Source organism: Lynx canadensis, chromosome D2 (genome assembly GCF_007474595.2).
Source record: "Lynx canadensis isolate LIC74 chromosome D2, mLynCan4.pri.v2, whole genome shotgun sequence".
NCBI lineage: Eukaryota > Metazoa > Chordata > Mammalia > Carnivora > Felidae > Lynx > Lynx canadensis.
The window spans coordinates 58,481,433-58,498,524 of record NC_044313.2 but is presented as its reverse complement, the minus strand read 5'-3'; the positions used below and the strand labels follow the sequence as shown (position 1 = coordinate 58,498,524).

The following is a 17,092-nucleotide window of genomic DNA, read 5'->3' as shown; positions in this document are numbered from 1 at the left end:
TGCACCTTATCTGATAAGGTGCAGACCCTGGTAATGCTTGCTCATGTTCTCTTTCTATAGTTTGCAACATAGGCTATTACTGCTCTGAAAATAGGAAGTACTGTATCTATATCTTCTGTTATAAACAAAACCCTTCACCTTAGGGTGTAATTTGAGCATCTTAAGGTGTGATGAATACACATTAGCAGATTTATTTGTAAAGTGCCTTGAGGGAGTGGGAAGAACAGAGACTTTGAAGTCAGAGCCACTAGACTTCACGAATTTGCGTGCCATATCCTTCCTTGCACAGAGGCCATACTAATCTTCCCTGTGTCATTCCAAGTTTAGTGTATGTGCTGCTGAAGGGAGCACCAGAGCCACCAGGCTTCAAAACCAGGCTCCTTCCCTTTCTTGTTGTGTAACTTTGGGCAGCTCACTTCACTTCTCTGAGCCTTAGTTTCCTCATCTCCTAAGTGATAATAATGATTACTTCTACTTCATGGCATGGTCAGCAATAACTGCCATTTTCTGAGTTCCAACCATAGGCCAGGCACTGTGATAAGTGCTTTACATCCATTGTCTCATTTAACCCTCAAAAGAGGCCATAGCTAGTTTACTGCTGAGGAACAGAGAATGAGATCTTATGATGTTACTTCCTTTCCTCTTCACCCAGAGCAGGTCCCTCCTAAAGGTGTCTAGGATCATCCTAAGGAAGACATTGGACAGGAATAAAGGAAGAATAAAGGAGGAATAATTCATGTTATTGGAGTGTAATTTTCTATTCCTTATTGTCTCTCTGAGCTGGATTCTCTCCCTGAACTGAACTGAACTGAGCAAGTTCCCTGGGAGTTGATGTACGAAGCTGCCCAGAGTTGGCACTGGCTGAGGACATACTTGGGACTTTATGAGGCCTTCTCCCAGAGGCTTGCTGCTACTTCGACAGTCTCTTTTATCTGGGATTTTTTTGGGGGGTAGGGGGGATGCTTTTTACAGTTCATTACCGGTTTTACAATTATAATTTCCAAGCCTGTGTGACATTCCTTCTTTCAATTCCAGTTCATCCCAATTTTTAATTAAATCACATTAATTTGCTTATTAATTTGCTTATTGAATAGGTAATATAGTCTCATGGTCCAAAATCATAATGACTCCCTCCTAACCCTGTCCTCCTGCCACCAACGTGCCCTTCCTGGACCACCGATTATCAGCTTCTATGCCTTCTTTATGCACATGCAAGAATATAGGTAGCTTTTATACAAATATTAGCACACTATACAAAATGTTCTGAACCTTCTTTTGTTATTTTAAAATATATCCTGGACATATTTCTGTATAAAGAGCTTTCTCATTAAAAATGGCCTCTGTTAACTCAAATGCCCTCAGCAGTTTTGAGCTCACTGCTTCAGAATAAAAGGACCATAACTTATTTAACCAAATCCCTATTTATGATGATTAAAACTGTTTCCAATCTTTTGATTGAACCAAAAAAAAAACTTCAAAGAAAATCTTATATCCATGACATTTTCTAAAACAGGGATCTTAATCCCAGTCATCTGTTTTCACAGAATTAGGAGAAAGTGGTCAGCCCTTTGTGCAGACAACAGGAATTGGGCACAAAAAAATCACGGTGGTCAAACTGTTCTAAAAACATAGTCTAACCTCAATAAAGCTGAAAAAGATAATAAATAAAAGCATAGCATAAACAAATGCCCTAGAAAGAAAAAGGAAGCTCTCCTCTCTGCTAATCTATTCCATGTCCAGGGAAAAGGAAGGGCCAAAAGTGAAAGTATTAATTTACCTTTTATTATCTCAGATGAGTTAGCTCTTGGAAACTACCTCTTTTCTTCCTCCTTTTGTTTCCTCTCTCTATCCTTATCTTCATATTCTACCAGAAACTACTAACCTTACTCGAATTTTTATTAGCAACTCAAGATGCTTCAGTAATAATTCCTGTGACCCGTAGGCAGATGCTAACTCAGATGCTATTTGGGTGTAGGACTCACAGCCTATGGCTCATAAAAAGGACAGGAAAGACTGTATAATGAAGAATGCAGGTCTGGAACCTTCCCTACAGAATGATAAAGGTTATTTATAAGGCAAGAGAGTGATGGGAGGTCCATGAGACCCACTCTTGGTACTGCTTCTCCTTGCAGAAACTTTCAGGGGTGAAATGTATGAATTCAATTTTTTCAGGGTGGAGTCCCAACTCCTTTGCAAGATTGACTTGAGGGTGAATTCTCATTAGAAATGAATTTATTTCTAAAACGCAGGCAAAAAGGCTCACAGACACTCTTGCCTATTGCTTTTCTTGTTCTTTTTGCCATGAAAATTAGCCAATATATCGTTCAGATCTACTTGTGACAATTTGATTTTCCTTTACATTCATCCAGGCTTGAAAAATGACCACTGCTCAGGCAGATTGATACTTCCTGAGCCACTCATTTCTATCATATATTAATATATCAATACCACCTTCCAGTAGTATGTCTTTCTGAATTATTCTTTGTTTTCCTTCCAATGCTCTTTAAGCTTCACTTAAAACAAAAACAAAAACAAAAACCCTGTAACCATTTTTCTCAAGATTGCCTCTATAAAACATCCAGAGAGCCTCTGGCTAGGCTGTATCTTCATATTTCAATTTTTTTTAGTTGCTCTTTTTTATTATCTATTATTATTACTATAGTATTTGGGAATTTCTCACTGGGGGGAATTTTTGGCCATTGGAAAAACTGAGATTTTCATCTTTCCTGCTAAAACCCACTGCACAGCTGTAGCATTTCCCAGTTACAACTATCCTGCAATGTCACAGATTCAGGTGAGTGCTGTCCATTTTTTTAAAATGATAAAAGTATCTAGGCACCTGAGTGGCTCTGTCACTTAAGAGTCTGACTCTTGATTTTACCTCAGGTCATAATCTCACTATTCTGCGAGTTTGAGCCCTGCATCCAGCTCAGGGCTGACCGTGCAGAGCCTGCTTGGAGTGCTCTTTCCCTCCCCTTCTCTCTGCCCCTCCCCACTGCACCGCCCCCCCACCCCCCACCCCCCGTCTCTGTCTCTGTCTCTCTGTCTGTCTCTCTCTCTCTGTCTGTCTCTCTCAGTAAATAAACTTTGTAAAAAATGATAAAAGTATCAGAACACTTGTATATGTTTTAAAATGTAGGCCTTATTATTTTTCAGGAATGGGGAGGCCAGCAAATCCGAAGATCGCCACTGAAAAGAAAGTCAGTTACTCAGAGTCCCAAGAGGACCAGATGAGCACTGGATCTGTCCAGAGGCACTGCGAGCAAGGGGGAAATGTGGGCCAGAATCTTTATTTTGGTTCCTGCAGAAAGAAGCAGGGGAGGCAGGGTAAGTAGGTTTCAGATTGGCTAGTATGAATGATTTCAGCAGGCTCTGAAGCCCAGGGACTGTCCCCTGGTGATAAGGGCAGGGGAATCATGGCCTTGAGTGGCCTTAAGTGTAAGAGCTTGAGAAAGGAAGTGGTGGGATGTGGACTCAGGCTTGGTGTGTTTGCATACAAAAGGCACAAGAGCAGGTGAGTTGCTTCCTGTCTCTGGGAATTGGCTAGCTATGACAGGGGCAGCCTCTCCAGGTTTAATAAGGTCTTACAGGTCAAAGCATCAGAAATACAGAAAATAAAAGGCATGATTAATATAGTATCAATCAGTATCTCAGCAGGAAACAGAAGGCACACTCAATTTAGGACAATTCGACAATTTTTTTTTTCTATACGGGGGTAACAAACAACTTAAAAAGCTATGGAGAGGGTGTAGAGAAACCGCAAGAGACAGAATAGCTGTCACCATTTCCTAAGAGGGGAGGGAGTGGCACCGGTGCACAGAACAAAGTTCTGAAGAGGGCTGCCCCAAAGAGCAGTGTCCCTTTAGGGGACACAAGTGGTGCCAGGTAATCCTGCAAGGGGGTGGCTGCACCTCTTCATTCTCCCTCCCTCTGCTTCCCGGCGGGGCCTCCCCATTGGCCAAATGCAAATGGTCAGCCTCTGCAGCTGAGGACAGGAGAGAGTGGGTCTGAGGGACAAGAGGAGATGGCCAGGACTCTGCCTTACGTAAAACGTGGGAAATAACACTGTGGAGATGCAGAGGCAAAGAAACAACCAGATCTGGAGTCTTGTTGCACCATCACAACTAGCAAACGCCTTTTGGGTGGATCTTTCCCGTACTGCTAAGCTCAAAGCTGCCATCTTGTGGCCATCTGAGGAATAGTTGATTCCACCTTCTAGATTTGAAGAAAAGTTTTTTCCGGGCCATACAAATATGCTACTGAGAGAAAACAGTCTCACATTTCATTGTCATATCTTCCATCAATTTTTGGTCTGGATATAACCTACTTTGAATAATTTTGAAAGTAGAGTAGAAAAAATTCTACACGAGGGGCACGTAGGTGGTTGAGTTGGTTAAGCGTCCGACCTCAGCTCAGGTCATGGTTTATAGGTTCGAGCCCCTTCTTGGGCTCTGAGCTGACAGCTCAGAGCCTAGAGCCTGCTTCAGATTCTGTGTCTCCTTTTCTCTCTGCCCCTCCCCTGTTCACACTCTGTGTGTCTCTTTCTCTCAAAAATAAATAAACATTAAAAAAAAATTTTTAAGAACAAATTCTACACAAAGAAGCATCGAAGTTTAGAATAGAAATGATCTTAGAAACCACCTTATAAAGAAATAGCCAGGCAGTTTGTGAGACTAGTCCACCAAAATGCCAAAGTCTTAATGTATCCCTCTGTTAAAATCACTATATATCAGATTATAGTTTTCACATAACTTTGTATCATGAAATTCTCCTTGTTCCCGAAATGGCATCACTCCTAAGGAAAATCTCATTCCATGCTCACTGCAGAAACCAACCTTCATGTGTTTGAAGTGCTTTCAGGATCATTTTTCTTCAGGGCTTCAATTGTACATGCATATCTGCACTTCTGATGTCTTCCCTTGAGCAAAGAAAAATCCTTCTTCCAAGTCCTTGTTAAACACCGATAGTACTCTGTCACTTTCTTGTTTCCTCTCTGAAACCAATTGTAAGGCTTAACTCTCATCACTAAAAAGCACAAAACTTTTGACACACTCAGAAAAATCTACCCCAGGCAAGCACTTTAGTTATCCTCAGCACAGTTTTGGACATTGTACCAAATGCATAACTAATGTCAGGCACAGTGAGGTGGAGCCTCTGGAAGGGGAGATGGGGTGAGGGAGGCTTTCAGATGCTGATCTCCAAATAGAATATGGAAGAGAGGTACCTGACAGAGTCCAGAGAAGAGTTAGAACAGTTACATGCAGACAAATGGCTTCTTCTGTAGCTCTCTGAAAGAGAAATTCTACCATACATTTGTATAGATTTACCATAAATACAGCATTATTGTGACAGGCTACTTCTGTTGAGCATCTACTAAGAGTCAGGGACTCAGTGAGAGGATCCAGTGGTGAACAAGATGGTCCTGGCCTCAAGGAGCTCACAATCCTCCTGTGGCAGTGATAAGTGGTAACCACTGACAAATGGTATAATGCATGCTACAGTAGGAGCAGACTGGCTCAAATGCTGAAGGAGCACCTGAGCAAACGTAAGGTGAACAAGGAAGGCTTCCTGGTATAACCCAACCCCCTTACTTTACTGAGGAGAAAATAAGTCTTTTGCATTTAACAGCTTGCCCAGCATCTCCAAGTTAGAAAATGGTACAGCCAAGAGCAAAAAGCAGGTCTTAGTGACCTGAAGAAGGTGCTAAGCAGCCCCTCCCCAGAGGAGCATGGCTTATTTGGGGCATGCAAGGGGTCTGGGGAAGCTGCATATATTTGTGAGTTGGTTTATGCATTTATCTAGTTTTCTGAAAATCTCTCCTTCCTTCCTTCCTTCCACCTCAGCCTCTCACTTTAGATTTTAGTTCTAAGTCACTCTCCTTATTCAAAGTACCAGAGCATAATGCCCAAGGTGGACACATAGTGAAGGTGTTCAGATTATGATGTGATAGAAGAGGAAGCAGAGGGGGAAAAAGATTTTAAGAGAGGGAAGTAGTTGATAATTATTATTATTATTTTTTATTATGGAGTATCCTAGGACTGCTGTGACAAAGAGCCACAAACTGGGTGACTTGACCCAATAAAAATTTATTCTCCCACAGTTATGGAGGCTAGAAATCAAGGTGTAGGCAGGGTCATACTCCCTCTGAAGGGTAAAAGGGAGAATTCTTCCTTGCCTCTTCCTAGTCTCTGGTGATGGCCATCTGCCCTTGGCATTCCCTGGCTTACACTTGTATCACTCCAGTCTCTGCCTCTACCAGTCACATGGCATTCCCCCTATGTGTCTCTGTTCAAACCCTCTCTGTTTCTCCCCATCTTTAGGAGATGTAATTGACATGTAATATTGCAGAAGTTTAAGGTGTACAATGTGTTGATATGATATACCTATATGTTGCAAAATGATTACCACCATGGTGTTAGCTAACACCTCCATCATCTCACATATTGCCATTTCTTTTTTTGTGGTGAGAACCTTTAAGATCTAACTCTTAACAACTGTCAGGTATACAGTACTGTATTATTAACTATAATTACCGGCTGTATGTTATATCCCCAAAACTTATTTGTCTTACAACTGGAAGTTTGTACCTTTTGACCATACCATTTCCCCCGGCCCCACCCCCAGCCCCTGGTAAACAATATTCTACATTTTTTGGATTCCACATATTAATGATATTACACAGTATTTGTCTTTCTTTGTCTGACTTATTTCACTTGGTATTATGCTCTCAAGTTTCATCCATGTTGTTGCAGATGGCAGGATTTCCTTCACTTTTATGGCTGAATAATATTCCTGTGTGTGTATGTGTGTGTCTATCACAACTTCTTTATCCATTCATCTGTTTACAGACACTTAGGTTATTTCTGTATCTTGGCTATTGTGATTAATGCTGCAATAAACATGGGAGTGCAGATATCTCTTTGAGATCCTGTTTCCATTTCCTTTGGATATACACCCAGAAGTGGATTGCTGGATCATATAGTAGTTTTATAATTTTTTTGAGGAACTCCTGTACTGTTTTCCACAGTGGCTCTACCAATTACGTTCCTACCAGCAATGCATAAAAGTTCCCTTTTATCTGTATCCTCACCAACACTTGTTATTGTTACTGTCTTTTTAATGATAGATGTTCTAACAGGTGTGAGGTACTATCTCATTGTGGCTTTAATCTTCATTAATGGTTTGCATTAATTTCCCTAATGGTTACTGATGTTGAGCACGTTTTCTTGTTACCTGTTGGCCATTTGTATGTCTTATTTGGAAAATGGCCTATTCAGTTCTTCTGCCCATTTTTAATAGGATTATTTAGTTTCTTGTTACTGAGTTATATGGGTTCTTTATATATTTTGAATATGAACTCATTCAAATATTTTCTCCCATTCTATAGGTTATGTTTTCATTTTATTGATTCTTTTGCTGAGCAGCTTTTTAGTTTGGAATAGTCCCGCTTATTATTTTTGGTTTTGTTGCTTGTGTTTGGTGTCATATCCAAAAAATCATTGCTAAGACCAATGTTAAGGAGTTTTTTTCCTATGTTTTCTTTTAGGAATTTCATAGTTTAAGGTCTTATGTTTAAATCTTTTATCTATTTTGAGGTAATTTTTATGAGTGATGTAAGACAGGAATCCCATTTCATTCTTTCACATGTGGTCATCCAGTTTTCCCAACACCATTTATTAAAGAAACAATCCTTTCACCATTGAGTATTTGTGGCTTTCTTGTCAAATATTAGTTGACCATTTAAGTTTCCCCCTTCTTATAAAGAGACATCAGTCATATGGGATTAAGACAAACCCTAATGGTTTCATTTTAGCTTGATTTCATCCGAAAAGTCCCTATTTTCCAAATAAGGTCACATTCAGAGGTTCTCGGAGTTTGGACTTTAACATATATACATATATTTTTTAATGTTTATTTCTTTTTAAGGGTGGGGAGGGGCAGAGAGAGAGGACAGAAGATCTGAAGCAGGCTCCATGCTGACAGCAGAGAGCCTGATGTGAAGCTCAAACTCATGAACCGTGAGATCATGACCTGAGCCAAAGTCGGACACTTAACCAACTGAGCCACCCAGGCACCCCTTGTAACATATCTTTTTTTTTTTAAGTTTATTTATTATTGAGAGACAAGGAGACATACAGCGTGAGCAGGGGAGGGGTAGAGAGAGGGGGAGACACAGAATCTGAAGTGGGCTCCAGGCTCTGAGCTGTCAGCACAAAGCCAGACATGGGGGGCTCGAACTCACAAACTGCGAGATCATGACCTGAGCTGAAGTCGGTCGCCTAACCAACTGAGCCACCCAGGCGCCCCTATAACATATCTTTTTGAAGGACTCAAATCAACCAATAACATGGAGTATTTCAAACATAATACACATGAAAACATAAGCAGAAATAGTTTAGTATAATGAACCCTATGTACCTGGGTTCAACAGTTATAAATGCACAGCCAATCTTTGTTTTCTCTATACCTCACCTCATCCCTTCCCTCCTCTCCTATATTACTTTCAAGCAAATCTCAGACTTCTTATCATTTCATCCATAAATTACTGATGGGTTCAACAGTTATAAATGCACAGCCAATCTTTGTTTTCTCTATACCTCACCTCATCCCTTCCCTCCTCTCCTATATTACTTTCAAGCAAATCTCAGACTTCTTATCATTTCATCCATAAATTACTGATGCATCTCTAAAGAGAAGGACTTTTTTTTTAATTTTTTTTAACGTTTATTTATTTTTGAGACAGAGAGAGACAGAGCATGAATGGGGGGAGGGTCAGAGAGAGAGGGAGACACAGAATCGGAAGCAGGCTCCAGGCTCTTGGCCATCATCAACCCAGAGCCCGACGCGGGGCTCGAACCCACCGACCGCGAGATCGTGACCTGAGCTGAAGTCGGACGCTCAACCGACTGAGCCACCCAGGCGCCCCCAGAGAAGGACTTCTTTTAACATGACCACAATATCATTATCAAAATCATTATCAAATTTCAATCATCTCATGAATCGTATCAGGTTTTTTTTTAACACTAAGTCTGAATTAGGGTCCAAATAAAGTTGTCAGAGTATTGACATTTAAACTACCTTCCTAGGAGGTGGTTTAACAATCTCAGCATCTTTATTCTCCCTCTGGTTGGTTGAGCACTGGATGATTTTGAATATATAAAGGGAACTCTGAATTTTAAGTGGATGGAGGGAGATCTGGGGTGGGGGAAGAGGGAATACAAAAGACAGCAAGGGATGGGGGAGATACAAGAGGAAGATTTAGATCCCTGGACACAAAGCTGCCGTAAGAGGAACCTGGGGGTAGGGTGAAGTGGCCCAAATAGTGGTGGAAAGTGGCTACCAGACAGACTATAAGAATAAGGAAGTCTGATAAATAATTTTTTATACCTTATACATCAGCTACCCAGAGGTTTTCTCTTTCCAAACATAGCAAGCACTGTCAAGTCTCCAAGCTGTTCCTCCCACTAAAAATACCCTCTCCCACTCCTATGCCAGCTTTTCAGCCGGGAGAACTCCCACACATCCTTCAAAACCCAGCTTAAATGTCCATACATGTGTGAAGAACTCTCTGACCTCTACCCACTCAAAGCTGATTTACTCCTTTATTTACCACTTCATAGGGCTTTGGACATGCCTCTACTACAGCACCCCACAAATCATGCTCTCATTACCTGATCCCATGTCTGAGTCTCCCAATAAACTAGGTTCTCTGGGGTAGAGGGGCAATGTTGGTTCGTCTTTGTATCCTCAGTCTCCAGCACAGTGCCAGTACACAGAGAGCATTCAACAAATGCTTACTGAATGAAAGAAGAATTAGAGGATGAGGAAGAAGAAAAAAAGGGAAGGGAAAGCAAAGATAAAATCAAAGGAAGAGAAGAAATAAGAAATAGAGACAAGAAAGGAGGATATACATAAGGCAAACAATTGATCCTGGCAAGGCAGAACCACACAGCTTGATTTTCAGGCCACAACACCAAGGTCAACTCAGGGTTCAGTAATGTTTCATGAGCCAGCACAGCATTTTTAAAAATTTTTATTTAGTAATCAAGATTTATGAATCACATTAAAATCAGATTTCTAGTTTCTTAAACAAAAATGAAACTGTCTAGTTTACATAAAACTACCTCTTCCGTGGTAACCACTTCTGGCTCTGCACATACTTTCCCAGTTCACCCAGTCCCCAATACTCCCTACTGAAGACCCAGCATGGAGGTTGAGTATCACTGGCCACTTACCACTGTGCCTGTGCTCTTCATTCTCTTATAATTGACCTACTTCATTCATTTACTTCACCTGCCTGGCTCTTTCGACATTAATTTGTCACTCTTGCCCCAGAGAGTTTGTTCCATCTAGATGCTCTGTGACTACAAAATAACATTATAGTAATAATTATTCTAGAGCTTCATTGTCCAATAGAACTTTCTGAGATAGAAATGTTCTATAATCTATACTGCCCAATACAGTAACCGCTAGCCACATGGGGCACTTGAGCACTTGAAATATGGCCAGTGTTACTGATGAACTGCATTTCTGATATAGTTTCCTTTGAATGAATTTAATTTTAATTTTAATAGCCACAATGGAAAAAAGACAGTCTCTTCAAGAAACGGTGTTGGGAAAAGTGGACAGCAGCATGCAGAAGAATGAAACTAGACCACTTTCTTACACCATCTGAAATAAATTCAAAATGAATGAAAGACCTAAATATGAGACAGGAAATCATAAAAAACCTAGAGGAGAACACAGGCAGCAACCTCTTTGACCTCGGCTGGAGCAACTTCTTACTAGACATTGCCAGAGGCAAGGGAAACAAAAATAAACTGTTGGGACCTCATCAAGATAAAAGCTTCTGTGCAGTGAAGAAAACAATCAACAAAACTAAAAAGCAACCTATGGAATGGGAGAAGATATTTGCAAATGACTATCTGATAAACAGTATCCAAAATCTATAAAGAACTTATCAAACTCAACACCCAAAAAACAAATAATCCAGTTAAGAAATGGGAAGACATGAGTAGACATTTTTCCAAAGAAGATATCCAGATGGCTAATAGACACATGAAAAGATGCCCAACATCACTCATCATCGGGTAAATACAAGTCAAAACCACAATGAGATACCACCTCACACCTGTCAGAATGACTAATATTAACAACACAAGAAACAACAGATGTTGGTGACGGTGTAGAGAAAGGGGAACCCTCTTACACTGTTGGTGGGAATGAAAAATGGTACAGCCACTCTGGAAAACAGTATGGAGGTTTCTCACAAAGTTAAAAATAGAACTACCCTATGACTCAGCAATTGCGCTACTAGGGATTTACCCAAAGGATACAAAAATACAGATTCAATTTATAGTATCATTATCAATAGCCAAACTATGGAAAGAGCCGAGTGTCCACTGCCTGATGATGAATGGATAAAGAAGAGGTGATATAGGTAGGTAGGTAGATAGGTAGGTAGATAGATATAATGGAATATTATTCAGCCATCAAAAAGAAGAAAATCTTGCCATTTGCAATGACATAGATGGAGCCAGAATGTATTATGATAAGTGAAATAAGTCAGTCACAGAAAGACAAATACCATATGATTTCACTCATGTGTGGACTTTAAGAAACAAAACAGGAGCAACTGGGTGGCTCAGTCAGTTGAATGTCCAATTTCAGCTCAGGTCATGATCTCACGTTCGTGGGTTCAAGCCCCGCATCAGGCCCTGTGCTGACAGCTCAGAGCCTGGAGCCTGCTTCTGATTCTGTGTCTCCCTCTCTCTATGCCCCTCCCCTGCCCGTGCTCTGTCTCTCTCTGTCTCCCCAAAAATAAAATAAAACATTAAAATTTGATTTAGAAAAATAAGGAAAACAAATGAACATATAGGAAGAGGGGAAAAAAAGAGAAGGAAACAAACCATAAGAGACTGTCAATATAGAGAACAAACTAAGGGTTGATAGAGGGAGGTAGGTAGGTTGGTGGTGAGCTAGATGGGTGATGGGTATTAAGAAAGGTACTTGTTATGATGAGCAATGGGTGTTATATGTAAGTGAGAATCACGGAATTCTACTCCTGAAATTAATATTGTACTATATGTTAGCTAACTAGAATTTAAAGAAAAATTTAAAAAGGGTTGCCTGGGTGGCTCAGTCAGTTAAGCATCTGACTCCTGATTTCAGCTCAGGCAATGATGTCACAATTGGGGAGATCAAGCCCTGCCCCGGGCTCTGTGCTGACTGGGTGCAGCTTGCTTGGGATTCTCTCTCTCCCTCTATCTCTGCCCCTACCCTGCTCATGCTTCCTCTCTCTCTCTCAAGATAAATAAATAAACTTTTTTTTTAATTTTTAAAGAGAAAAAGAAATGGTGTTGCTCAAACTTTAGCATGCATAAGGATTCTGTGGAGGTTCCTGAGAGGTAAATAGGTTCTTGTGCCTTATCCGTCATAGATTCTGGTTCAGTAGATCTAGGGTGGGATCCAATAATTTGCTTTTGTACCAAGCTCCTGAGTGATGCTGGAGCACCATTCTAGAGAATGGGAAGGTATTGGAAAAAAATAGTTTTAGTCACTCTGATTTTCTGTCCCAATTGCTACTACTAATTGTTAAATAGTTGTGTCCTACATCAAGGTAGTTACCATCCCATTTTGATGAGGAAACTGAGGACACAGAGAGGTTAATTAACTTACCCAAGATTGCACAGATGGTTAAGTGCTATCTCCAGAGCCACCTTAACCACATATTTTCACAAAGGATGATGTCACCCATGGATATCAGCCAGTTAGTGGCCTTGCCTTGATGCATAGACTCCCTGATTCCTTGAATGTGGACCAGAAGAAAAGAGTTAAAACTAGAACAGTCTGGTTTGGGTTCACAATTTTCCTGGGTTCATTTCATTTCCTGGTAAAATGAGGTTTACATCTCCTCATTTTACAAGGGAGGAACTAGACTCAAAGAAATAAAAGTAAAGGACAGGCCTAAGGACGTATAGCCAATCATTTCTCTTTAAGTAGTATCTGGTGAACAACCCACACATCAGCTTTTTTGTTTTTCATATCATCTTTCATTTCTAGAAATTTTTGGTGGAACATTTTTATTGTTCAAACACTGATGGAATTTCTAAAACTGAGCATTTTTAGCTAGCTACTACTGGTGGAGATACATCACCCTCCCCCCTACACTTCCCCCTCCCCAATGGAATCTCTTGACCTCATCTGCTGAGGTGATCCTTTTTCCACAGATGGGGGAAGAAAGGCATTTGGATGAGGCCAAGAGGAGGGGGGAGAAGGACTGTTTAGAGAGCTAGGTCTGTGCTTCATGTTAGACAGGCGAGTCAAGATACATGACAGCTTGGTTAGGGAGCTAGTCCCAGCTGCTGAAAATCTCATCAAAGCTAAGAGGAGGCCTTTCTTCCTGCCAGCCAGTACTCTCAGCCTGGTGGCAGCAGGGTGGCCTAGTGGGTGGAGGTGAAGACAAGAGAGAGCCTGGTGGAGGCAGAGCAATGGCTGAAACTCACAGGCCTGTTTGGAAGCCCAAATAGAGTGCCCATGGGGTTTGGGGGAGCCCCAGAAATAACTGGTGGCATAGGAGGGAAAGCTATGCTGTGCTATATATGGGTAGAGCCATCAAGACATTAACTAAGTCACCTATAACCTGTATTTGTTTAAAACACCATGGCCGGGCGCCTGGGGGCTCACTCAGTTAAGCATCCAACTTCGGATCAGGTCATGACCTCCTGGTCCATGAGTTCAAGTCCCTTCAAGCCCCCAATCAGGCTCTGTGTGGACAGCTCAGATCCTGGAGCCTGCTTTGGATTCTGTGTCTCTGTCTCCCTCAAGGATGAATAAACATTAAAAACAAATAAAAATAAACAACTGTGGCCCTCAACCTTAGCTGCACGTTAAAATTACCTGGAGTTATCAAATCCCAATGCCAAATGCATACCCAGAGCAATTAAATCGCTGGGCTGGGACCCAGGTATTAGGGTTTCATGTTCCCCAGGTGACTTCCAGATTGAAAAACAATGATTTCAGCAAAAAACACAATAATGTTTTCCATTCTATTGTGGTTTTTATCTTTATTTATTTTTTACTTTTTTTAAGCTTATTTATTTATTTTGAGAGAGAGAGAAACAGAGAACACACGCAGGGGAGGAGCAGAGAGAGAGGGAGAGAGAGAGAATGCCAAGCAGGCCTGGCACTGTCAGCAGGGAGCCCAACGCAGGGCTTGATTTCACCAACCGCAAGATCATCAACTGAGCTGAAATCAACAGTCAGGTGCTTAACTGAATGAGCCACCTAGGCACCCCAATAGTGTGGTTTTTAGAATGTAGCAAAAGCTACAATTTCCTCAGGAAAATGAGGTTAGTTGTGAGGTTCAAACAAGAAACATGAGAAGAGGCTTAGAAACTGTGAAAGGTACTAATCACCATTAGTAGTAGTAGTAGTAGGTATCATTATTAGACCCTGTTTTAGAGCCTCCCCTAGTGGTAATGAGCTGGGAAGTGTTTAATATATTAAATATAACTATATGCTCAACCGACTGAGCCACCCAGGCGCCCATAAATATAACTATATGCAATATACTCGGAAGACAAATCAGCATTGTCTTCAATAGTATCAAGAATGGCATCAAATTTGGGGCACCTGGGTGGCTCAGTCGGTTAGGCATCCGACTTCAGCTCAGGTCATGATCTCATAGTCTGTGAGTTCAAGCCCCATGTGACACTCAGAGCCTGGAGCCTGCTTCCGATTCTGTGTCTCCCTCTCTCTCTGCCTCTCCCCTACTCGCACTCTCTCTCTCTCTCAAAAATAAACATTTTTTTTTAATTAAAAAAAAGGAATGGCATCAAATTCAACTGAATGTAAAAGGACAGTTGAGGTGTATGGAGCTGGTATTTGTAGATATACCTACTTAATTGTAATCTCTCCCTTTCTATCCCTGCCCTTTTACTTAAAAGAACAGTAAAAAAGAAGGGGGGCGGGTCGTCTGGATGGAAAGAAAGATGGAGAAGACACATCCTCTTTCTCTGCATTTACTGTCCTCACTAGTCCTTGACTTCTAACCTACATGCTCCTTGTCAGTCCCACACTGTCCTGGTCCCACTGGAGGCCCTAAACAGGCCAATTCTGGAGCTGGTCCTGGGCAGAGATACTATGTTCTCTAAGGGGAGATTCTAATTTCCAGCCCCGGGTAGAAGAAACTGGACCAGAGCACTCAACTGACTTTCCCTAAATCCCACAGGTTAGAACAAGAGAAAGATCTAGTTCTCCATAAACCTAACCTAGATTCCACTATGGAAACATTCATGCTGGGTAGCTAATCAATACAAGAAATTGTCAAAGCAAAAACACTGGAAGAAATGATAGAGCTCGGATGGGAGGAGAAAGGATGAGAATGAGCTGCCTGATACAAAATATTCTCCTTCAAGGAGGGTAGATGACACAGAACACTGAGAAGTAATAATACTGAAGACACAGCCACACTGATGCATATCACAGAACCTGAAATTGAAGAGAACTGAAGCCTTTCATTGTGAGACATTTCATCATTTTCTAAGTAATTGCATCAGTTTTATAATTTCTTCCATCACTGACTCCCCAGCGGTCCTGGCATCTCCTCATCTGTGATGTGGAGGTGGTGGGTAATGGTGTTTGCCTTCAGGAAATTAAAGACCCCTCTCAATAACTGCATTAGTCATTGACACTTGCTGCTGTGATTGATCCTGTATCCACCATCAGATCCGGGTGCAGAAAGGATATGAAAATTCATAAGCAGGAAAACAATGTTATCTACTTTCCCTCATCCAGCTCTCTCTTTACAAGAAATATCTGCAAGTCTTTTTTCCATTTATAATTTGCTCATCAAGGGGCATATTTTTGACAGGCGGGGATATATCCATTTGGGACTGGAAACTTTGGGATCACAGGAAATTGTGAATTCTGCCTAGGTTTTCCAGAGTTGCTCTGTTGAGTTGCCTGTTGCTCTGCTGTTTAAAAGAGCAAAAATATTTCAGAATTATATTTCCAACATTTCAGGACACCCAGAAGGCAGGAAGCTGTTACACTGAGAAAAGCACTCTGTTCTCCTCCTGTCTCTGTGAGAAGTTACTGGAAGAAAAGTATACTCTGATTTTATTATTGCTTATATATTGGTCACCCCCTGACATCAGGGATTTGGGGAAGTGATGGGTATATTGTTCCATAAGCACCGTGCTTCAAACTGAACCACTCAACAAATGTGGCCTAGATTTAAAGAAACAAAACAGGGGCACCTGGGTGGCTCAGTTGATTAAGCATCCAACTTCGGCTCAGGTCATGATCTCACCATTCCTAAGCTGAGAGCTCAGAGCCTGGAGCCTGTTTCAGATTCTGTCTCTCTCTCTCTCTCTCTCTCTCTCTCTCTCTCTCTCTCTTTCTGCCCCTCCCCCACTCTTGCCCACGCACACTCTCTCTCTCAAAAATAAACATCAAAAAAATTTTAATAAATAAATAAAATAAAAAATAAAAACAGAACAAAACAAAACTGTAGGCAACAATACCAATGAACAAACTGTTTTCTGGGTTTTCCAATCCATTGGCCCTAAAATCTTTGAAACTTGCTAAATTGCTTCATTTCTTTGTTTAAGAACATTGTAATGCAATACAAAATTACATACATACTCCTTGATCCATTCCAGTGCTAGCTTTTCATCCTATGGGTGTACTTCACATGCAAGAAATACTGTGCACAAAGCTATTCATTACAGTGTTATTTGTGATTGAAAAAAAACATAAATAACCTTGAAAAGCATCAATCAAGTAGGGGACAAGTTAAATAAATTGTGTGGTTCATCCACACCGTGGAATATTATAAAGCACACAAAAAGCAGGGCACCTGGCTGGCTCGGTGGAGCATACAACTCTTGATTTCAGGATTGTAAGTTCAAGCCCCATGTTGGGTATAAAGATTACCTAAAAAAATAAAATCTTAAAAAAAGAAAGCACATAAAAAGAATAAGCCCTAACATACTAAAATGGAAAAATCTCCAAGATATATCAACTGAATAAATGGAAGTTATGCAGCACTGTAAATAGTAAGCTACCATTTATGTAAAGAAGAGAA

General features: G+C 40.9%; 1 pseudogene; it reads right to left on the bottom strand.

Annotated features, from left to right (window-relative positions):
- Window positions 1-238: 238 nt before the first annotated feature.
- Window positions 239-351, bottom strand: LOC115527841 (annotated as a pseudogene).
- Between the last annotated feature and the right edge of the window lie 16,741 nt (window positions 352-17,092).